The sequence below is a fragment of the Pundamilia nyererei genome, unplaced genomic scaffold (genome assembly GCF_000239375.1).
Source record: "Pundamilia nyererei isolate P.nyererei 1_Seehausen unplaced genomic scaffold, PunNye1.0 scaffold00046, whole genome shotgun sequence".
In the NCBI taxonomy this organism is placed as follows: Eukaryota; Metazoa; Chordata; class Actinopteri; order Cichliformes; family Cichlidae; genus Pundamilia; species Pundamilia nyererei.
The window spans coordinates 165,636-173,404 of record NW_005187447.1 but is presented as its reverse complement, the minus strand read 5'-3'; positions in this window follow the sequence as shown (position 1 = coordinate 173,404).

The window sequence follows — 7,769 nt, the reverse complement described above, 5'->3', positions numbered from 1 at the left end:
TGATAAAACAAGTTTTAAAAAGAGACTTTTCCATTTGATTACATTTTGTATGATGGATTATGCAGATAAAGTAGAATTGGGCTGAAAGATCTATTGCTTTATTACCTATTCAGGTTGTAAATCGTGTTTTTAAAAAGTAACTAAGTAACTAAGTAATTAATTACTTTTGAAAATAAGTAATCAGTAAAGTAACAGGATTTCTTTTTTGGGGATGTAATCAGTAATTAGTTACTAATCAGTAATTAGTTACTGATTACTTTTTCAAGTAACTTGACCAACACTGTTCCTGAATCATTTTTGATTTGTGGCAGGGTGCATTAGACTGCTGAAAGAGACTAAAAACACAGCTAATATTGTAATAGTAACAAAATATTTAGTCAGTGTGGTTAATTTTACACTTTAAACATCTCAAAACATTTCCAACATGTAAAACATGATCATTCTCTCTTGGCCACGCAGTGATTAGCGCTTTCTTGGCTGTAAGAAAGTCCTCAGTGGAGGAAAAGTCAAGAGATAACTGAAGAATACAGAATTTATCTTCTGGAAACCATGAATGTGTGTACATTGTCCTCTCATCTGAAGGTCATGGTCCAATCGGATGATTTTCTGGTCTGCATGTTGACGGGAGATCCCCAGACTGAATTAACTGTGTATGAGTGTTTCCTTGAAGTGATTTAAATGGTCACTCTGTTCAAATACAGTATAATCACTTCCAGTCGCTCCACTAACATTGCTAGAAATAGTTTAATAAAATCCACTAGACAACCCACCCAATCAAGTTACTAAATAAATAATCAAGTTACTAAATGATCAAGTAGGCATCTTGTACAAACTCTAGCATAAGCTGACACTGTATCCATAACTTTAAAACTCATTTTCTGTAACTTTCACATCAAAGTCATCTGTAATTTAAATGCTCAAACTGGTAACTACTTTGCAAGGCCTGCCAGCTAAATGTAGGAGTAGGCAGAGTGGTTTCTCTGTGTTGTGTCAGATTCAAGCACTCTCAGAAGTGCTCTCCAGCTGCGTTCAGCACAGGCACTCTATTTATAAAAAGTGCATTGAGGCGTGGGAGGAGAGCATTATGCTGTGTCAATATTTCAGATGGTATAAACCTCGACGATGTGTTACTCAAGTAAGTGAGTAGAGTGGAGATGCCTGTGTGTCTGGCTACACACAAGGACATACACGCACACAGTGGCCTGGCCTATAATCGTCCCTATTTAAATTGCTAATTTCCTCTCTCCCGCAGGTGCCTAACTGTGTTTGAAACTAAATTGCTCGTCATAGCAGGTCAATCTGAGCCTAATGAATTCAGCTGTTCTCCCATTACACTTATTGACGCTGAATGGCGAATGACAGGTGCGCTGAGTACTCAAGAGCTTGAAAGCAAAGCCTGCAGCCTCTTCTTGCCTTCTCAGTGGGTGCAGATGAAGTTCCACATCAGCCTGTGAATATTTAAGCATTTGGCATGAATAAGATTTGACCAGCGAACATCTCCATTACTGGGGATATTTTACTTAGAGGTGATCATTGGCTCACTGACACCACACAACTAATCAGACTAAGTCACCAATCCCCAGAAGCTCCACATCAGCCCTGTTCTGACTTTAAGGACAAACACTGAACAGGATTTTGCTTTGTGCATGTGCATGAAAATCTATTTAATTATGCTGGATTGCAGCCATACAGTGCAGAAGCAATGCTGCTTCAGAATGGAGCTCATTTACATAAAAATAAATCACAATGCACAGGCACATACGCATACTCCTAATTCCCATATATCATGTCGAATGCAAAACACCAGATTTAGCAAAGTGGATGTTAAATATAAATATAAACATGTGATTGTACCACCTAATGCTTTAGGACAATATTTCTGTGGTTTATCAAGTTTTACTTCTAGGTTAAAACACTTGTGCACAATCAAACTCCACACAGGCTTTTCTTTTTGTTTGCAGGTGACTGGCATAATACATTTTAGGTCCAGTATTGTGGCAAAAAGTCTATTACGTACACTTTAGAACTAGAAAAATGTTCCTTCTGCCGATTCAAAACAGTTAATGATAATTATGAATGAGTCCCATCCAATACGACAAACTGCGAGGACACAGGAGGACACCGCAGAAAGATGATCAAACTATTTTCTCTACAGTTCTACCTCCATCAAAAAATCCTTCACGCATGTAGAAAGAGAGAACAGAAGAAGAGGAAAAGTGAAAGGCAAAGTTGAGGTGAATGATGTAATTGTTTCTCCTTGTGTTTCAGAGAAACGCATTAAGATGCCTCACTCATACGTGGCAGATTTAGAGTTCATCAGCAGCTGTGATGTAACGCTTAATGCATAGCTATAAATTAGCTGATACACACATATGTGTATGAGAGCATTAGTAGAGAGCAGAGATGGGCAGTTACTGTAATCCGATTACTTTTTTTCGAGTAAAGAGTAAAGTAAGGGATTACTATTGCAAAAACGGTAATTAAATTACTGTTACTTTCCCGTAAGCACGCTGCGTTACTGCGTTACTAAAACCGTGATTTTTTTGCAAGAGTGTCTCATGACAATGACGAGCGCGATGTTTGTGGCAACAGCTGTGTGCAGATCAAAAATGGATAATATAACGAGTGCGGCAGAGAGTATGACGTGCAGCGTTTAACGCATGGAAGTACTGACCTTACTTTGAGTTTGATTACGTAAAAAGTGACATTAAACATTAGCGTCCGCTGCTCAATACGTGGGAACCCTAAACGTCCGAGCAAGCACCAAATACGCTGCCGCTGAAATGTGAAATTCCAAAACCACATTCCAAAACAGAGAAACTGCCGTACTGCTGCGGCACACCTGCACCAGGGCAAACCTCCGCCTGCCCCACTCCTGCTATACAGGTGAAAATAGAGCAACAGGACCGCTGATTCTTTGATTTTATTTATTTTCTGCTGTGTTTTACGTGCATCTATTTGACAGACTGAGTGTAAACACAAAAAACTATTTTATTTTATGTGCTGGAATGTGCAGAAAATAGGTTTAAATGTTAAACAAATTTCTTCCAGTCAGAGAATGTTGCATATAATTTAATGTTTGCTTGATGCATAAAGTATGTTTTGGTTTATTTCTGCTTCATGGATTGTTTCTCATTCTCTTGTTGTGATGTTTATTATTATTATTATTATTAGAGTTTCATGTTTCTATTATCCATGTTTTAGGAATGGTGGTTTCATGTATAGTTCAGTTCCATGTTTCATTTTCTGTCTTTGTGTTGAGTCCATGTCTCTGAGTTGTGATTCATGTTTCCTGTTTTATTGTGAAAGTCTTTGTCTTATGTTAGTGTGTGCAGCTTTGTTCCCCATGTCTCGTTAGCCCTGATCTCTCCCAGCTGTGTCTCCCTTCTGTGGCCCATTTTCTCATTACTACCCTGTGTATTTAAGCCCTGTGTCGCGTCGTACCCTCAGTTTTTGCCTGTGTTATTGGTTTCTGTTTTCATGGCACTTCACGTTCGTTTCTCATGTCAGCGATAAAGCTGTGGTTTTGATTTACAATTCTGTGTTCGAGTCCTGCACTTGGATCCTCCCCTCCGCCTACCCGCACACAGAGCCCTGACAGACTTTTTCATTTGACTACATTTTATATGATTGATTATGCAGAAAAAGTAGAATTGGGCTGAAAGATCTATTGCTTTATTACCCATTTAGGGGATAAATCATGTTTTAAAAAGTAACTAAGTAACTAATTACTTAATCAGTTATTAATTAAGTAGTCAGTAAAGTAACGGGATTACTTTTTGGGAAGTAATCAGTAATTAGTTACTGATTACTTTTTTCAAGTAACTTGACCAACACTGGTAGAGAGCAGCAGACCAAGCAGCATGGAGCTCACTGCAATCAAACAATAGAAAGCGAGGAGAAAGGAGCGAGAACACTCCCCACCACGAATCGAAAAAGTACTAGTGGTTGCCAACTCCACTCCTCAGACTCCTAGTAGACGTGCGTATGGAAAAAATCCTACTTCTTCCTTCAGAAAACTTGACCTCTGATCTTGACCTTGAGGTTGAGGTCACCAGGATTTGAACTCATCTGAGATTGCACCTATAGTATGAATTTCAAAATCCTACATTGTCTCGTTCCCGAATTATTGCATTCACAAATTTGGGTGTCTACCCTGCCCTCCCACCCGCCCAGTGGTATGACAACAGCATCAGATATTTACGGTTGAGGGGTAAAAATGGGTGCAGTATAACTTTCCTCACCACAAAAGAGGAATCAATCACTGCTCTTGTTCATGGATGTGAAGTATTATTTGGATTTTCAGACACCTTTCTCCTGGTTTGGTGCCATTTTCCACCAACCATGTCATGTTCAAAGTCACCTTAATTACATTTCTTCCCCATTCTGATGATCGGTTTGAGTTTCAGCAAGTCATCTCCATATAAGGAAAATAGGAAATAATGGCTTTGACTTCATCTTCGCTGGCTTGATATGAAGAGTTTAAAAAAGCCCCGACTCTGACCTTAAAGCAGAACTATAAGACAAGGACAATAAATAATAGCTCGCTCCTCATTCTGTAAATGTCGAATCCATAACCAATAAGATGCTCTCATTTCTTTCTCTCACTTAAAAACACATTTAGGGTTTTTGCTGCAGACTCGATCTGGTATGAGCAGCAGTTCATGCTGATGGCTCACAATAGCTGTTTTTGGGCTGAAGCATAACAGGCATTACTGAGTCTTTCTATTTTATCTCTGCTCCTGTGCCACTAAATTTTATCTCCAGTTTTTTTTTCCATAACTGTTCCTAGTAACCAAAGCAGGTTCATCCAAGATTCATAAAGGCCTCTTTTACTCCCAGAACTGAAGAAGCACTGCTGTGTGTACTCCACAACAGCATAAACGTTCCATCTCAGTAGACACAGGAGAGTATTTTATATTGTAAATGACAACCACCCTCCGTTTCGTTTTCTGCTTCTTTTTTTTGTGAGGCTGCATTCCTCTTTTTATGGTTCAAAGGCTGAAATATATCACTGTCTCAAGGAAATGAAGTTAATCTAAAAATGTGGATTATGTAAGGGGAGTCTTAGCTCGAGCTAATCCTCTGCTGTCTGCCTGCCACCCTGTTGCGTGATGGCTCGGTTATTGTGGAGATGATGCGGTGTCAGGTGAACGTTGTTATGTTGTTGTCCAAAAGAAACAGAAATATTGCCGTTGCAATATCTTTAACCTCACATTCAATAAATCTTAGTTGTTGTTGTTGTTGTTTTTTTAAGTTTGCATATACTTGGATTTACATAAAAATAGATGATGGCAATACTTAAGTACATGTGCAAGCAACCCGATGGCATTTAGCACAAATGAAGAGTTTGCACACAGACAGATCAGCCAAATTCTCCCTTTCTGACAAACTAAATGTACACACTGACATGTTCACTGCACTTTTACAGCTGGGGGAACTGAGCAGGTTTGCTAATGATGCAATGCACCTGATTTATTGATGTTTTAAATAGTACTTGTGCTTATTTTATTTTTTGTTGTGTAAAGAGGGTGGATTTCTAGTCTATTGCAGGTGGTGTCTGATAAGACAATTGGGCAGTTCTCCACTTACCCACCTCCACTCGCTTTCTCTCTCAGTATTCCCTTCTTCCCCTGCTGACCACTCCCTGTCCACAACCATTTGACTGCACAGGCACAGCTAAATAACCAATTGGCTGCAGGGAGAATTCTGATGCAAAAGACTAATTAATTATGCTAAGCCAAGAAAGTGATAAGGAGGCGGTTTTAAAAATTTAAAACCTCCTAAAACACACAGATACACACCGAGGCAGTGTGGTTTAAAGAGAGGCAGACCTTTTGAGGAATAAAGTGAGACTATTTCGTCAGAATAAGCAAATATGGGATGTGCAGGAAATGGAGAAGAGTTATAATTAGGATCCTCCCCTTTTCTCATAAACTTCAACCTCGGTTATTTAAATGTTCAGTGTTAAATTCTCCCTTTTCTTTCTCAGTTTCAGAATAGCATAATAAACATTAAATTCAAAATTCCACTAAATTCTCTAGATGCCGGTCCTTTCCTCCCCCCACTCGGCTTTCAGTTCCTCCTCTGTTGCTGGTACTCTGCTGCCCTTTCCCCTCTCCTCTTGTTAGCTTATGTCTGTGGGCGGATAACACTGCTTCACTGATCCACAACTCATGAAACACCACTCATTTTTTCCTCCTCTTTTTCATCTCTGCCCAAAACTATCTGAGATTCAGATAATTTGTGCAGCAAACACATTAAATTACAGCCCAGAGTTGTTTTTCCATCTTTGGATTTTAGAGGAGCAGCATCCAGTATACTTTTAGCATCATTCCTCCTTGCAGATATATTCATAACTTGTTTTATTTTTGAACTATTTAGAAAACTATGACAGATCTGAGAATCTGGGTGCTTCATGTTCTTGTTGATGGTTTTTGTTCGTGTTGTTGTGAATCATGAAAAGGGTTGGTTTTTTTTAACCATTTTACTGTTTCCAACAATGAAATCTGTTAAACTCAGTGAAAGTCCAAAAACTGCCTGTGTAGTTCTGCAAAAACACTGGAAGCATGAGAACCTGCTGGTGCAGTTCTGCCTGCAGTTCTGCCTGCCAACACGATCTGCAATGTGCTTTCCTGCAGGATACTGAACAGACGCGAAGGGAGAGCTTGATCGTCAGGAGTATCTCCCTACATCCCGCTTGCTTGTCTTTTTGCTTCATTTCAGACATGCTCTGCTCCATATATGTGTTTTTTGCCAGCTGCAGAGAGGTGAGGCATACTACTCACCTCTAAGGACTCAGAAACCCAAGAGTTGGCTTCTCCCATTGTTTTTTCACAAAGAAAATTACCCCTGCACCTCATCAGAATGACTATTCAGAACTAACCAAAGATGGAAGGAAAGAAGAGGGGAAAAAAGCTAGAAAAGCATCATTCTGCTAATGATTTCTGTGCTTGCTTCAGTTCTTGGTGTGTAAATTTGTGCCAAATATATCACCCGTGCTAAACATCTGCATCTGCAAATGTAGCATGCAGAATTTGCCTCACTTCAGTACAGCCAAAGATAAGTTACATAACTTTGCTTCACTGACTTTAACAGTAACTTGTCTTCTTGATCAAATTCAGAATTCAGAAAATGAAATGTTAGAAGCTCACAGTATGTTGGGCTGAGAAATGAAGACCCCTCCTAAAAAAATGACACAGAGAAAGCAAGGAAAGGGGAGAGTGAGGTGGGATGGGATGGAGTAACAGTAGTGGGGGAAAGAGGAGAGATGGAGTATCTGTGGGAGTATAATTAACTCCATGGTCTGGCTCTCTGCGGGCCTGCGGCATACTGCTCTGAAATGCTGATTCAGTACACAGATAGACAGAATAGCACGGGCGGGAGAAAGGGGTGAGGAGAGAGAGGCAATAAGAGCAAAGCAGAGTAAAGGAGTCAGGGATGGGGTGTTGGATTGAGCATTAAAGAGGAAATTAAGCAATAGATGGCTCAGTGGAGTAAAAAAGTCACCAAAATTGAAAGTAAAACATAGCAGAGAGGACAGCCGTTTAACTAAGAGTGAAAGAGTTGTCTGAGATTCACTGAGCTGTGTGCAAATGTATACTTCATAATCTGAGGTAGGTTATCTGCAGTCAGTACTTGACTTTATGAAGTGCTGAACATTTGCAGATGCTTCAGAAAAAGCAGCGCAAACCCTCAGCCTCGCGACAACAGCGACACCTAGAGGCGTAAGTGTAAACGTGACCTGGACTGAACCCGTACAGATGCAG